General features: G+C 39.9%; 1 long non-coding RNA gene across 1 annotated transcript in view; it reads left to right on the top strand.

Annotated features, from left to right (window-relative positions):
• Positions 1 to 17,345, top strand: part of LOC145552894 (uncharacterized) — a 262,036-nt gene that overhangs the window by 240,361 nt on the left and 4,330 nt on the right. The gene's annotated exons all lie outside the window — the stretch shown is intronic.

Here is a 17,345-nt window from a genome sequence, read left to right as displayed (position 1 = left end):
AAAAGTGTTCATAAAATGTATTACCTCAGGCGATCATCACATTTGTTACCTGTAATGTTTAATTACATAAAATTCTAGGACCTATTTCATTACATGTTCACTTACCTGAAATATGTTAAATACAACAAATATTTACTTAAAGTGTGATCTCTTTCATAAAATCTGTCACCTTTATTGTTTAATTGCACATTAAATGTTTAAAGTTGGGCTCTTTCATCTGCTTTGTGTCATGATGTGGCGGTGGACGTACTTTATGTGGCTGTTATTTTAATGACCAAAATAAACTAAATCCAAAACACAATGAAACAGGAGACATTAGGGATAATAAACGTAACAACTGGCAACATGGTGAGCAGGGTAACAAGTTGGACTGGTGAGTTGTGACTGAAAAGAGGAGCTTAAGTACTAGGAGGTAGTAATTGGAACAATGGCCTGGCTAGATGAGAAGAGTGACAGCAGGTGTGAGTAATTTGGCACAGGAGCTGCTGGGGGCTGGGGAGAAGGTGGCACAGGGAAACTAAGGAGATCTGCTGGGAGCACAAACGGGAGGAAACAGGGAACTGAAGAATACTTCTAATACAAAAGACACTAAGAGTAAAGAAAACTTGATGAACTAGGAGAGAAAGATATGAGGGAAACCATAACTGAACCTAAATAGAAACAAGGCTGATCTAACAATAAGAACTGAGGAACGCAGAGCAAGAGAAACTAGAAGATCTAAACGAAGAACCAAAAAATTTGTGTGAAAAAAATCTATGTAGCCCGGGAAATACTTGGCCTCACAGGACACAATAACTGGGGTTCGTAATGTGCAGTTTATTTTATTTTCAGTTGGGACAGATTGAACAAAGCTGTCTTGTTTCTTACTATTCAAAAATCAGAACATAGGTGTACCAAACATTAGGTAACTATTCATGAAATGTGGCAGATCTCCAAAATAACAGGGAAAATACACAAAAGAAAATACAATATATAAAAGAAATAGAAATACGGCAGTGGCCTCTGGCTGCACAAACAAAATACAGAGAGCTGCATTTCACCACACTGATTTAGAGCACATGGAGTTGTGATACGACTCATTTTATCAACACTTACATTCGACAGTAACGTCTCAGTTCACTCTTAATGCTGGAGCACACCGATAATCGGACATCTTATTTTCACGTGCAGTAAATGGCCGCCCTGCACCGCATAGACAGGCTCCCTGAGCCATCTGTTTCAGAAATACATCTTATTAAAATACTGACTGCTTATCACATAAATGAGAACATACCGACATATTTCAACAAGTGATGTATATATATATATATATACCGATTTCCTGCAGATAAATCACATACAGTTCACGTCCAAGTTCATCACGTAGCATAGCAACACCGGAAGAGAACAGAATGCATTTCCTGCCCCTACTTGGGAAACAGTAGTCACTTTGAAACACTGCTCTCTGGTGGTCAAAATGTGCAGCACCTGAGACCAACTACCTGAACATATTTAAATGTGAAAAACATACACATAGGAACTAAAATTACATAACCGAAACAGAATCACTTAATAGCATTGCTACCGTAAGATAAAAGAAAACAACACTTTGAAACAGTACAATTATTTAACCAAAATTTACCACCTGGCTACATATAGATATCAGCCAATAACCTGTCTCTCTACAGCATGGTGCTTTACATAATTAAAGAAAAAATAAAAACAGCATGTGACATTGAATAAACAATAAGAAAGAGAAAAATTGTTTAAAAAATGATTAAAGAGATAAAAATATACTTTTGTTACAGAATTGAAGCGCCTGTTGTCGTCGGACTCTGCCGTCCATTTAACACGGGTATTATCCAGGTATTATCCAGGTATTATCCAGGTATTATCCAGGTATTATTATCCAGGTATTATCCAGGTATTATTATCCAGGTATTATCCAGGTATTATCCAGGTATTATCCAGGTATTATTATCCAGGCCCCGTCGCCTAACAGGACAAGGTATCCAACCTTGCAGCACCAGGCTCTGTAGAAAGAGGAATAAAAGAAATTAATAAATAGATAAAACCATTAAAAACATCGAAGACATCAAAACCTGCACTCTAACCCTAACTTAGCCATAAGCAACTCTAAACAGGTGGGTTTTAAGTTGGGATTTAAAGTCACCCAGTGTTTCAGCTGTTTTACAGTTTTCTGGAAGTTTGTTCCAAATTTGTGGTGCATAGAAGCTGAATGCTGCTTCTCTGTCGTTTCCATTCAAAACTAATGAAACATTACTTTCTAAAATTAATGCCTTCACTTGTTTTGTTGTGAACTAGTTACTTTAAACACAGACAAAATTAATTAACGTAATTTAGAGCTAATTTGGCCTCACCAAGAAAACTTTTCAACACAAAATGTATTCTTTAAACATACATATTCATATTGGACTGTCATATTACTATATAGTATGTCACTGTGTACTATTTATGTTTTATGGGTTATTTTACGCTCATTCTTTACATATTTTTAGTGCTGCTGTGGGAGCATTCTACCTTATACTGTGATGCAAACTAATCTTAACTAGAAAACTGTTGTTTGTTGCAAACCAGCTGTAGTTTTACACCTGTCTTCCTCCAGAATGCGCCAAGTCTCACTATGACAAGATACAAGAGGATCCTTTAGAGTTACTGACATGAAATAAACAAAAAAATTAATACACCAGTTTAAAATCAAACTTTACATTTTTCATCTGTCTAAAGCAACCTCAAATTGAAGAATTATCTACCTCCAAGTCTCTTAAACTGACTCTGATAAACATAAGATCACCCTAAGAAAATGACATTTAAGTCATTAATTCATCACTGAGCAAAATGTTGATGTCATGTTTCTAACAGAAATGTGGTTGGATGAAAATAATGAAGCACCTGTACTAATCGAAACAGCCCCGAGGGGAAATAGTTTGTGCTTTCCAGGCACATAGAGAATTATAAAACAGGTAACTATGTTGATGCTGGGATTAAATATCATCATTAAATCAATTCTCTGATATTTTCTGTATGGTTCTCGTAATAAAAGCCAGTCGAGTGGCTCAGATCCACTGAGTAACTGCTGCAAACTGAGAGTCGACCTTCTGGCTGCCAACGTAACTGCAGCCACTCGACTGATGATATATGTATATAATTATATTCATATAAATTGGTTTATATTAATATGTATTTGTTCTTCTGGTGTTTAACTTGTAAATGTTGTAAAACAATAAAATTGACAGTAGACATGATCAGATGCTCAACTTTATTAAGACAGTATGAAATTCAGAGAAGTTTCAGATAGCAAATCATTTTGCAGAAGATAACAGCTGGATATGATGAAGATATGATCAGAATAGAGGGATATTTGCTCTCACTGAGCATGCTCAGAGTAATCAGGACCTTCTACTTATAACACACAAACTCTTTCATGCCGTTATTGTTAGTGTTGAGGTTTTTCTCGATGACGTTGATGCCGGCCCTCCTGTAGGCGGATACTGCGTCCATGTTGAAGATCACGGTGAGCAGCTTGATGGGCTCTTTGCTGCAGTCCATCTTCTTGTACCACAGGTACACCGGGGTTCCTTTGGTTCCCTCATTCAGGTTTCTTCTCACTTGCTCGTAGTTTTGGTTCTCATAGCTCCTTTCGGACGCCTGATCAATGGAGACCTGCAGATCTCTGATGGCCTTCTTCTCATCGGTGCTCTGTCGGTACCAGATGAAGATGTAAGGCCCACCTGCACTTCTGTTGGTGTCTTCATCTATTCGGATGTAACCTTGGTGGAACAAGTTGGCATCTGAAGAAGGATCGTTGGTGGCCCGGATGTCACAGATGTAGGTTTGACTCTCCCTCTTCATCCACAGGTAGAGCCAATCTCCTCTAGCTCCACGGTTCAGGTCGCAGGCTGACCTCTCCCACTGAGGGTTGGCCTTCTTGGCGTCCTCTTCTGCATTAGTGGACAGGTCCAGCTTCACGATTGGGACATCATATGGAGAAGAACCTCTCATGTACCACAGGTAGATGAGGCTGCCACAGGTTCCAGTGTTGAGATTATTTTCAACCTGGTGGTACCCTTCATCAATCAGACCTTGTTTCATCGCCTCAGTGAAGGAAAACTGGATCCTGGTGATCGCTCCGCAGTCACCGGTTTTGTACCAGAGATAGATTACGTTTCCTCCTGTTCCTGAGTTCAGATTAACAGGAAGTTGGGTGAAGCCATTTTTACATAACTTGCGCTCCTCATCATGGTTCACAGAAACATTGATGTCAGTGATGTACGGCTTCATCTTCGGTTCCTGTATCAAAGTTAAACCCAACATGAGGAACATATTGATGGAGACTACCTCTGATACAACGTATGTCTGACTACAGAAGAGATCATTTCATTTAAAATACTCAGTAAAGGAAACAAACTGGAGATCTACAGTATGTATCTGATAAATATGAATCATTTCTGCATCTCAGTGAGCTTCAGCTGCCACAATGAAAATAAAATACTTATATGCATTGATAAAACTGTAAAATCAGGACTAGTTGTTCTAAAGTTGGTTTGAATCAAGCTTAAAATTCAGACTAAACAGAAATATTTCCAGATTTTAAAAGGATTTGATAGAAAAACGGGTCAAATATGAACCCAGCTGGTTCTGTCCAGTTTGTCAAAGTGATGGTTTCAATGTTACACAGTTAAAGAGATGAATGGATGAAGCTGAACACTCACCTGTCTGCAGGTGATTGGCTGGTTGGATCTTCTGGGCTGCTGAAGGCTGCTGTACCTGGGCTGCTGTACCTGAGCTGCTCACCTGGTCTTTATAAACCTGCTGGGAGCCGAGAGACGGTGGGAAAACTCCTCCTCTCAGGAGACGGTTTCTCTATAAACAAAGAAACACGATCACTTGGCCCAGCCTGCAGTTGGCATAAAGCAGTTCCAGAGAAAAATAACTGAATTCCTGACTCACCTGGGGGTTGACATACTACAAAATACCAAACTACTGAAAGGTATTTGGGGGTGGATGCGTTGGTCTAGCCTCATTGGTGATGTTTGAAGGCGTAAATCAGAGTTTCTGGTACATTAAAGTCAACATTTCCTTTAATGAAGACTTTATGGATGCTGTGTGGACACAGAGACATGAACTGATGCCAGAGCTGACAGGCAAGAAAGAGAGAAGACACAGCATTTTATGCTATGATAAATTGATTATTTTTCCCTAAAAGCAGTACTGTAAGACCTCCAGATGAAACTGGATCCTCTCTAGGACTTGATTGTATTATACATATGCTTGTGGTGAAGCAATATACAATGAAAGTCATATGCTAGTAAAACTTAGGAATGATTTAGTGGATGTGACTGCAGGCATGAGCTTTATTGTGTGTGTATGTCTTCTTCATGGTATTGATGGTGGCTTTTGATTAAATGTAATGTTTGTTTCACAATCGGTTTTGTACGTTTTAATCAGGTAAGTCATACTTGTTGCTGAAATGTGAAATAAAGTTGTTTTGACTGACATGAATCATCCTGCAGCAGAACATCAGAACCAGCTGTATGTCCAGGTTTGATCTGAATCACAGCGGTCCAAAGGTGCACCAGCACACTGATGTGGACAGAGCAGTGAAGGAGAACCAGTCTGACCAGAACCACTAAGAGAGAACAGCAGAACACGACAGTGCTTTTTTTTTTTTACATCTTTATATCTCTTTTCAGACATTAATTACACTTATATATAATTATTCATGTGAATCTATCAAATTGGATGTGCTTTCAGAAACCAAACCACCTGTTGCCACCCACAGCATTCCTTGGAAATGGTTTTATTGGTTGTTTTTTTTAACGTAGAAGGTTGTGACACGTTTGTTAGTGGGAACATGAGCCTCAGCATATTTTGATACCAGTTTTTGAGATTGTTTCTACTTAACTGGAATCAGATTAGTAAAAGAAGTTCATGTGGGTGGCTCCCAGACCTTGGAAACAATTCTGGTTCTCTGGAAAAACAGTTGCAGGGTGTGGAGATGTCATTCTACATCTAATCAGTCATAAATTCAGGAATTGTGCCAACTACCATCCTCCCTTAGGATGATCTAGTTATGAGGCCCCATCGCAAAATGTCTGATTTAGCAGACGGTTTTGAAAAATATTTAGCTTACTTTTCTCACGTTTAGTTCACTTTTATCACACAGGGCCGTACAGAAGCCTTTGGAGGGGCTCAAATTTAAAAAGGGGCACATTGAACAAGATCTTAAAACACGGTACAACAACATAGCAACAACCCACATTAATCTAAAATCTAGTATTTAATCATAGTCATCATGCGGGGACAATGCAAAGGAAATATGCTGGTTATAAAGTTATGAAATAAGAAATTGCTGCTATTTTACTAAATAAGCCCTAATAATATCCGACTGTTTAACCTGTATAACAACTCTGCTGCACACTGATTTAAAGATAAAAAAAGCTCAGAGGGGTCAATTTTACATGTTTTAATGTTGGCTCGTCTGAGATCTAGAATTGTAAGACTGAGCCATGGCCGGTCCCAGCCTCCATGGGGCCCTAAGCAAAACGTGGTTTCTAGTTCTAACAATGTAGACTGGCTGCAATCAGCAGTCTGATCGTTAGATCATTCACACACCTGCTATAAAACTATTGCATCTCTGGCAGTGCTACTTACTTTATATACATGTATAATATAGGATAAATTATTAGCCAATTGATTTATCCACCAGTTGATTTCTGGGAAGAATTTCCTTAATTTGGGGGATCGTGATCTGCTGATACTTACACGTGAAGCTCATCTTATCCTCTGATCTTTGTCAGCAAAGGTTTATAAATCAGCTTCTGTCCTTTTCTGCTCTACAGTGAGAGGTTTGACTGACCGACTGCATGTTTACAGTTAACAATATTCACCCCACTGTTACCAACTCAGTGACTTTCTAGCTATATTTAGCAACATTTCAGACAAAAACAATTCATATCAGCTGAAATCAAAATCGGCAGCTCAGGCTTTTTAACGATTGCAGTTTTCTGGCCGATCCCTGGTTACCAATCGGTGCAGCCCTACACACATATTCATGACATACTTTGATTAATTTCTCTTCAGCATTACTCCAATAACTAAAAATGTAATTTATACCAGGTGAGTCTTTCTCCCCTGAGAATGTGGACCGGTACAAGTACTGGACTGATTCTGAGCCTTCAAATGATTTTAACAGAAGTTTCTCATAACGTAGAAGTTGATGATAATGTTTATATTAGCCATAAAATAATGGACCTCACCAAGCTCCGCCCAGAAACCCCCCTCGAAAGTCCCACGTGACTACATGTCTCACAAGCAAAGCCTCGCGGTGCTTAGCTCCTATGTGTAAACATGGCATTTTTCATTTCGACTGACTCTCTGCAGAGTATTTCTGAGTCGATTAGTGCAGCATTTCTGCCGGATTTTCACAAAATATCAGCCACAACAATGGACAGGGGAACCAACAAGTTCATGTCATCTTTTTTGGACGACATCAAGATGTTTTAGCCACGCAATGCCTCTAACATTGTGCGCGTCACAGCTAAATACTACTGGTCGATAAGGAAAACAGCAGAATCTCACACCCTCAGCATAAATATAGCTAGACAAGATCACTGATGGCTCTTGTTCTTGCAAAGCTGGGTAAGTCGGGCATTCATGGTTTTGAGGGTTACTTTTAAAACCAGTGATTTTTGTTGTTCGCAAGTGTGCCTAGGCCTTATACACAGTACTCGGCGCGGCTAACACCATTACAGTTTAGTAACAAGCCTTTTCAGGTGAAATAAAATCTTTAATGTATGTCAGATACAGTACACATTGCATATTGATCTGTTCAGCTAACATAAGGCTGTAACAGACAGGCTTCAGGATGTAGAAGTTGTATCGGCACTGCCATTATGCTGTACTTGGCTAAAAGGTTTTCATAATGGATGTGTTTATTATTGACTTTATTTTTTCATTCACTAAAAACAAAGGAAGCAAAGCAATAATACTTACACCAGCAGACACTCCTTTGTTCTTATTGATCCTACGATGGTTGAGCTGCTAATGCTGTCGTGCACAAGCTTTAATCCAAGCAAGACTTTCGTTTCAGATTTTGTAAATCTGTGAATTTTAGTTCCACAAACCCGATCAGGATACCTGACATCACCTATGCAGGTACCCCACTGACAGTGGAGAACCATTCTTTTTCAAGTCCTGAAGCAAAAACTTTCTGTTGGTCTGCTAATCCACAATGTACATTAGCATGTATTTACTACAGTAGCTTGAGTTTGTGAGACGGTCAAGCACGTGGTAGCTGCGCTGTGACGTGAAATGGGCATTAGCCAATTAAACGCGGCCCTGTGGTAAGGTCCATTATGCTCAGCAGCAAACAACAAATCCCAACTGCAGCATAGAGCAGCTCATCGATGTACCAGCCATGTAGCCTGACGTAGAAACATTTTGCTAGACAATGTCAAACATTGATACGTTTAATTATTGCTAACAAACGTTATCAAACATGGCGTTTGCAGCCAAAAGTACCTCAGAAATATACAGTCACCATGAGAATCAACTCATTTAAAGTTTAAACTCAGTTTCACACAAACACAAAGACCCTAGCATAAATGTTTGGCGGTTGAACTGGACCGCTCCAAGTCACTATCAAGCCAATTTTCAATTAGCAGCTCCACTAATCTTAACATTACATTAACAGGGCTCATTAAAACAAACCTTTATCTTGGATTTTTTCTATTCCTTTTTTTTCTCCCTCCCTGAAGGATAAGTCCTTTTCTGAGACAATGTTTTGCTAACTTAACTTCGGAGCTTTGGGCGTTTGGATGCTCATTGCAGCTCATGGTACCTGCGAAGCGTGTGGCGTGCGGTACCTATCGCGAACACCAGGGGGCCCCAAGGAGCAATTTTTTGGAGCTGACGTCATAGTGTGTGACGTTTACGTCTCGCGCAGGCGCTCGGCGATATCTTCGGGGTCTGGAGGATCAGCCAGTTACCCAGAAGCCTTTGCAGATGCTGTGAACTAATCCATGTTCCTGGTTCTGGTCAGGACTCAGACAGCAGCAGCAGCTGTTTAACCTGGTGAAATAAAACCTGGTTAAACAGAAAACTCTTTATTCTGTCAATGTCAAAGGTAACAGCTGCTGGATTAAAGACTTTATTTGGTTGTTAAAGTTGCATTAAATGCATTATTGTTGTTGTTTGTGTTTAGATTCTGATTATTTTCATTCTCCTCCAGCTTTCTGTGTATTTACTTCAGACTTCATGCTTCATGCTGGTTTCAGGCCTTTTGGTTTGTAGATCCTTTGACTTTATTCTGGTCTTTCACTGTTTATTTATGACTTCCCATAATTTCTTGCTCATTCTTTCCCACAGCTGCTTTACCTGATCAGACTCACCTGGTTTCTGTTTCCTCCTCAGTACTGAAGCCACTGGTTTCCTGTGTTTCTCTCTGGTTCTTCCTTTGCACTCAGCCAATAATTTTAAAATCCGTTTATTTTATTTGGGCCTGTAATTATTATTCTGAGGCGTTTAGATCAGGACTCTGTAAAGAGGCTTCAGCTTCATGCAGAGTTTTTATGACTGGGTGTAAAAATTATCAAAAACTCTTGTAGTTCCCCACCTGCTGCTGTAAATACTGAAAAAGTCTTTATAATATGACATTTAAACATTTATGTATAAAGTTAAAAGTGATTAAATAAATGCAGCTTCCATTCATTTCTTGGATTCAGTTTGTTTTACCCAAAATGTTCACAGCTCTTCTAACTTTTCCTTCTGTTGGGTATGAACAAGTTTCCTCTCATCCTTGTTCTGTCTGACCTTTTAAAAACTTTAAAATAATAAAACAATCTTTGAAAGCATCTGGTAATTTCCTCAGTTTCCCAGCAGAGGGCAGCAGCGTGTTTCTGTCATAACTTCAGGTTGTGAACTTTAGTCTTATAAAACAGAACCAGCCTCACATCCCTCAGATTCATGGATTTATTTATAAATTAAACACATTCTGACACCTGAACATGGAAACTTTGTCTCAGGAAAACGAGGCTCAACGATAGAACCTGATCTGGGTTCTGATCCAGTTCATTTAACTGAACCAGCAGCAGAAAACTGAAACCTGTGAATCGTTAGTTTGTACTTGCTGGAAATTTATTTATACTGCAATATTTAGTGAAACAAATCGTCATTTTTGAGAGCAGAACTGTAAAACATTTTCTGTTCAAAAGGTTACATTTGATTTTCTTCTCTATCCTCAAATTCGGGTTTGTTACAGTAACACGTTTAGCTGGACGATGAATTGTCCATTAGTTATTGCAACAAACAATAATATTGATATATTGAGACCATTTCCAGTAATATAATAGTAATAACATAATAATGCAAGAACACATTCTGATGAACTTTAAAATCTAATGGAAATCGAAGACATTTAAATATCCAAAATAAATTAACAAAACAGCAGAAACAACAAATAAAAGGAACTCTGAAGCCTTTGTAATCAAAATTGTCTTTCAGCAAAATATTAAAATAATAATAATAATAATAATAATAATAATAATAATAATAATAATAATAATAATAATAATGGAGTCTCTGCAAACAAAAAAATGTCTGGTTCAGACCAAAGCACCAGACTGAAGAGTTTATCATCCAGGGTTTGATAGAGAAAAAGGAGAAAAACAATAATCAAGCAAATTGAAATGATTGATCTAGTTTAATTATCATGTGATAAATTGATTTATGCCTATTCTGACAGGCCTAGTCAAAGTCAAGCATTTAATAAATCAGTTAAATGCAGATTTGCGTTGAGAATGTCTGACTTTGAGAAAAAGTTCTTGGATATCTGAGTTCCTATCTAGGAAATGAAACAGGAAGCAAAAGAAGATGATCAATAAAAGATGAATCTTTGTGTTCCTGTTGTTTGGCCATAAAGTTCTGAAGTGTCAGAAGCTTAAATTCCCCAATGAACCGCAGACCAGCAGGAAGAGGAAGGAAACTGATCAACACCAGGCCCTGTGTGAGGCGCAGCTGATGCATGCTGTTGATTTTATGTTTCTAACAGAAACATGATTGGATGGAAACAATGAAGCACCTGTACTGATCAAAACAGCCCTATTGAATATTCGACTGATTCAATGACGAAAGGGAGTCGGGTGGATTTTCAGATGAACTTTAGTGAATTAATAATGAACGAATCTTACGTACTAATACATGACAGAACTCAGCCAAGAAACAAAGTAAGTGCGGCAGTTACAAAAATAACTATCATCACCATGGCAACAGGTTCCAGGGCAACCTGGGATACGCAGTCCGCTTTGCCATAGGCCACAAAGTCCGCCTTCTAACCAGATACCATCTGTGAAACGGCAACTAAATCTATGAAACAACTGCAACCAAAATAGTTATACCAAACCATAACATCCCAATAATAAGTCCCAAACAAATTCTCAACAAGCCCCTCCTCATTTTATTTCTTAAAGGGCAGAATTATGTGTTTCCAGCACATAAAGACATTTTATAACTCCACCAGGTAGCTATGTTGGTGCTGTTGGCTTAAAGCTGGGATTAAATATCATCATTAAATCATTTCCCTGAGATTTTCTGTGAGGTTCTAGTAATAGAAGCCAGTCGAGTGGCTCAGATCGTCTGAGTAACTGCTGTAAACTGAGAGTCTACAGTGGCGGTTCTCAACTTGGGCGGTACTGCCCCCCAGGGGTGTTCAGGGGACGGCAGGGGGCGCTGGGCCATAGACTAAAACAAACTAGTCAGAACACCGGTGTTTTCATTGTGTTACCGACCGCAGTGAAGTTGTTTTCAAGTTGGATACTGGATATCTCGCCCTCCGCGGAGTAAGGGGCGTTCAGCTCAAGGTTGATCCGATTTATGAAAGTTAATTTCGGCCAGCTGTTCTTTACCGGTTCCTCCTCACATAGGGACCGTCAATTTCCGAACCAAACTCTCTTGTAAATAAATGCGTTGTCTTGTGACCATTACAACTGATACAAAAAGTGGTAATTCATGCTATTACACGTGGCATACTATCCTCTACAAAATGTTTATGTCATATTCAGTAATTTAAATAATTTTAATGTTTTCTTCAATAGCTTCCAAATGGTGTGCCCCATTACCTCAAAATCTGTGTAAAATTGTTCTACTAGAGATTGTATAGATGAGGCACACCCATCTTTATTACATTTTAACACTTTGGGTGGAGATATATATATACAGGCCCTTCTCAAAAAATTAGCATATTGTGATAAAGTTCATTATTTTCCATAATGTAATGATAAAAATTTAACTGTCTTATATTTAGATTCATTGCACACCAACTGAAATATTTCAGATCTTTTATTGTTTTAATACTGATGATTTTGGCAAACAGCTCATGAAAACCCAAATTCCTGTCTCAAAAAATTAGCATATTTCATCCGACCAATAAAGAAATGTGTTTTAATACCAAAAAAGTCAACCTTCAAATAATTATGTTCAGTTCTGCATCAATACTTGGTCAGGAATCCTTTTGCAGCCTTCAATGCGGCATGGAGGCCATCAGCCTGTGGCTCTGCTGAGGTGTCATGGAGCCCAGGATGCTTCGATGGCCTTAAGCTCATCCAAAGTTTTGGGTCTCTCAACTTTCTCTTCACATATCCCACAGATTCTCTATGGGCTTCAGGTCAGGAGAGTTGGCAGGCCAACAGTAGCACCATGGTCAGTATACCAGTGGTTTTGACACTGAGCAGGTGCCAGGATGTGTTGAAAAATGAATCTTCATAAAGCTTTTCAGCAGATGGAAGCATGAAGTGCTCCAAAACCTCCTGATAGCTGCTGCATTGACCTGCCCTTGATAAAACACAGTGGACCAACACCAGCAGCTGACATGGCTCCCCAGACCATCACTGACTGTGGGTACTGGACACTGGACTTCTGGCCTTTTGGCATTTCCTTCTCCCCAGTCTTCCTCCAGACTCTGGCACCTTGATTTCTGATGACATGCAAAATTTGCTTTCATCTGAAAAAAGTACTTTGGACCACCGAGCAACAGTCCAGTGCTGCTTCTCTGTAGCCCAGGTCAGGCGCTTCTGCCGCTGTTTCTGGTTCAAAAGTGGCTTGACCTTTGACCTGGGGAATGAGGACCTGTAGCCCATTTCCTGCACACGCCTGTGCACAGTGGCTCTGGATGTTTCTGCTCCAGACTCAGTCCACTGCTTCCCCCAAGGTCTAGAATCGGTCCTTCTCCACCATCTTCCTCAGGGTCCGTCACCTCGTCTCATTGTCTCATCGTTTTCTGCCACACTTTTTCCTTCCCACTGAGGTGCCCTGATACTCTGGGAACAGCCTATTGGTTCAGAAATGTCTTTCTGTGTCTCACCTCTTGCTTGAGGGCATCAATGATGACCTTCTGGACAGCAGTCAGGTCAGCAGTCTGACCCATGATTGTGGTTTGAGTAATGAACCAGGCTGGGAGTTTTTAAAAGCCTCAGGAATCTTTGCAGGTGTCAGAGTTACTTTGTTGATTCAGATGATCAGGTTAACTGCTTGTTCAGAGAAACCTTTCATGATATGCTAATTTTTGGGTTTTCATGAGCTGTTTGCCAAAATCATCAGTATTAAACATAAAAGACCTGAAATATTTCAGTTGGTGTGCAAAATATGTGAGTTTATTTTTATCATTACATTATGGAAAATAATGAACTTTATCACAATATGCTAATTTTTGAGAAGGACCTGTATATATATATATATATATATAATATATATATATATATATATATATATATATATATATAAAACTTAGGAATGATTTAGTGGATGTGACTGCAGGCATGAGCTTTATTGTATGTGTGTCCTAAATATGGACTGCAAAGCCACATTTTGCCTTTGATGAAAAACAACTGGTACAATTATTAATATATAATTCTTCTTCATGGTTTGATGGTGGCTTTTGATTAAATGTAATGTTTGTTGTTTCACAATCGGTTTGCACGTTTTAATCAGGTAAGTCACACTGAACTGCCTTGTTGTTGAAATGTGCTATAAAATAAAGTTGTTTGACTGACATGAATCATCCTGCAGCAGAACATCAGAACCAGCTGTATGTCCAGGTTGATCTGTGATTTCTTCCAACAGCAGATCCTGCAGGATTCACAGATCATCCCTGCACTAAGAGGAGGAATCACATCAGGAATAAATCTCTTAGTTGTTGCTTTTTTCTGTCTCTCTTCTCTGGTTCCTTTCATCAAACACTTGATGAGAATCTGAGGTCCAAAGGTTCTGGAACAACTTCAGCTAGTTCCAATGTGCAGGGGGACGTTTCAATGTTAGCATGGTGAACACATCACTGCTTCTGGGAGACGATCAGTGAGAAAATCCACCTGAGGCCTTCAGATTCTTGGACAATCCAACATTTTATAGGTGAGCAGCTTCAACCTGGCATTCATCCCAGAGTTTCTGCTTCACTGGAACTGCCAGCCTACAGTTTCATGTGTGATGGCTGTTGGAGCCTCCTTCAGGAGAAATTTCCAGAGAAAAGCCACAAGTCAGGGGTGGAGATTTCACAATAAGCAGCAGCAGCTTCTTTGGAGAACGCCTGTTTGGTGAAAACTATGAAGCACAAACACACTGTCATCTTAGACGCACTTTATTACATCAAATCCAGTTATTTCAACGTTTCAGCTCCAGATTATTGATTTATCATCTGCATTTTCAACAAACATCAACCCTAATTGGTCCCATTAGCATCACTGGAGGCCTGAAAGCGTTCAGGTCGTCATTTACAGACAGGGAGAACCTCTTCTGTTCAGGCTGACTGTATTGTTCTGACTGAAGGAACCTGGTTCTCCTGTAGGATCACGGTTCTTCTCATCCAACACTGGGCAGTTCAGTAAGACTCCATAAAGTCATTCACAGGGAAGAACTCCAAGTAGGACATGAACCGTTTGGGTGTAGAACATTACCAGAACCAGAACCTTGTGTTCAACGGTACCAAAGTTCACGAAGCACCATTTCTGTTTTGGACTGTTCTGGATTTTAGGTTCTGACATTTGATCAAACAAGCGGTCCAAAGGTGCACAGCACACTGATGTGGACAGAGCAGTGAAGGAGAACCAGTCTGACCAGAACCACTAAGAGAGAACAGCAGAACACGACAGTGCTTTTTTTTTTTTACATCTGTATATCTCTTTCAGACATTAATTACACTTATATATAATTATTCTGTATGTTTTTGTTCTGTTTCTTCGTCTTTCTCCATCCTTCTACTCTGTCCTGGTTTGCTGGGAAGCTGCTACTTCCCTCCCAGTCACCAGATGCCGCTACTGAGTGGAACCCTGGTGAGGTGCGGCGGCCAACCCGTAGACACACCGGTGCCTAATCTATGAGAGCTGCTGAGGTGCTCATAAGGAGCTGCGAGCTGACACTCCAGTGGCTGAGTTTTAGCCTCTACTGGTAACGTTTCACTTGTGAAAGCCTCCTACGCTCGAACTCGTTCTGATCGCTCATTGTGTTCCCCTCACCAGGTTTCCTCGTCGCTCCTCTGTGACTCCTTGTGGTTTGTTCCCGTCTGGAGTTTCCCCCGGCCCCCTCCCGTGGATTCCCTCCGTCGCGCCTCAGGCTGTGCCTGCCGGCGTTAGCAGCTCCGGGAGCTAACCGTCCGGACCCCACTCTGTGTCAGCTCGCTCCTAGCACCCAGCCGCTACCTACCTGCTCGCTCTCCCACGGAAACTCGCCTCTCCGGCGTCCGCCACGGAGATCCTCAGTCCGCCTTCAAATAAGACCCTCTGAGAAAAGTCTCTAATCTTTCCTCTGATCTGTCCAGTATTCATCCTCCCTCTCGTTAACAGTTCGAAGGCCGTTTCCATCCTCCCAGAACCCAGGACCGTTCTCCCTGTTCTCCCCTCACCTTTCCCTTCAATAAATATGATTGCTTTCCGTATTGCTCCTCTTGGTGTGTTTTGCATGTGGGTAAACAGACTAGATCCCACCATGACATATTCATGTGAATGTATGTGTTATTTGTGCTGGTGTTCTTTCTCTGAGATTAATTGTTTTGATTCATATCTTGCACATTTTATTAGTAGTTGATCAAATTCACAGAGTAGTTTAGAGATGCTCTGATCCTAAGTCACCACAGCCTCCTTAGTTCCTGGCTCTGCTCCTCATTGGTGCTAGCACTGGGTGCAGTAGACTAACACCATGTGTTGTTGCTGTAAACCCAGAGCCCAGTCTCTGGTTCTGATGTGATCAGAACCAGGTCCGACGTCCTCAGAGCAGATGACAGCCAGAGAGAGCTCAGTGTTTCTGTCCTACAGGGAGCTTCTCTTTAGCCTCACATGCTCAGTGTGTCATTATGCAACATACACCATTTTACACACAGTCATGTCTTTCCATCTTTCTGGGGTCTTTCCATTGACTTCCATTCATTTCTACAACGCAACCCTAACTAAAACTCAATTCACAACACAGTCCTGAAACGAACTCATAACCCAAAAACAGTATTTCTCCTGATGGGGACCAAGGATATAAAAACCTGGCTGACGCACTCAGCACACGGTCCCTGCACATGGACAAGAAAAGGACTTGAAACCATGGAACACCGACTGTTTTTGCCTTAATTTTTCTCTAAGACACAGAGATAAATGGTCCCAATGGTAAATAATTGAAAAATGTATATTTGTGTATACATGAATATTGGATATATTGATGTCTAAATGAATTATTTGATGATAGAAAGCTATTGAAGATTTAAGTCTGCTAATCTTAATATTGCATTTTGTAATGTTGTTCCATTACAAAATGGCATGAATGTAGCAATTTATGTTGAATTGTGTAAACATAAATTCAGTGAATATAGTTGACTTGGACAGTTAAAACATACGTGAGCTAGACCCAAATCTGTAGCTAATTTTTAGATGTGGAATAGTTTAGATTATGCTGGCAACTTTTATTTATTTAGAGATTAATAACACACTGGGGTGCAGTGGAGGTCTTTACTTTGTCAAATGTCCAGTGTGATGATGGATGTTTTGTAAAATTATTTTTTGACCACTTTTGAACTTGCAGCATCAGATTATGTCAACTTTAGTTTTATACAAGAACTTTTTAGTTATTGTTTTGTCCATATTGGCTGTAAATAAACTACATATTTCTTTTCAAACTATCAATTGGATGTCTTTCAAACACCAAACCACCTGTTGCCACCCTCAGACTTCATTGGAAATGGTTTTTACGTAGAAAGTTGCGACACCTTTGTTAGTGGGAACATGAGCCTCAGCATATTTTGATACCAGTTTTTGAGATTGTTTCTACTTAACTGGAATCAGATTAGTAAAAGAAGTTCATGTGGGTGGCTCCCAGACCTT

This window comes from Poecilia reticulata, chromosome 9 (genome assembly GCF_904066995.2).
Source record: "Poecilia reticulata chromosome 9, P_reticulata-male-v2, whole genome shotgun sequence".
NCBI lineage: Eukaryota > Metazoa > Chordata > Actinopteri > Cyprinodontiformes > Poeciliidae > Poecilia > Poecilia reticulata.
The sequence above is the reverse complement of the archived record's forward strand: the minus strand, read 5'-3'. Positions and strand labels throughout refer to the sequence as shown.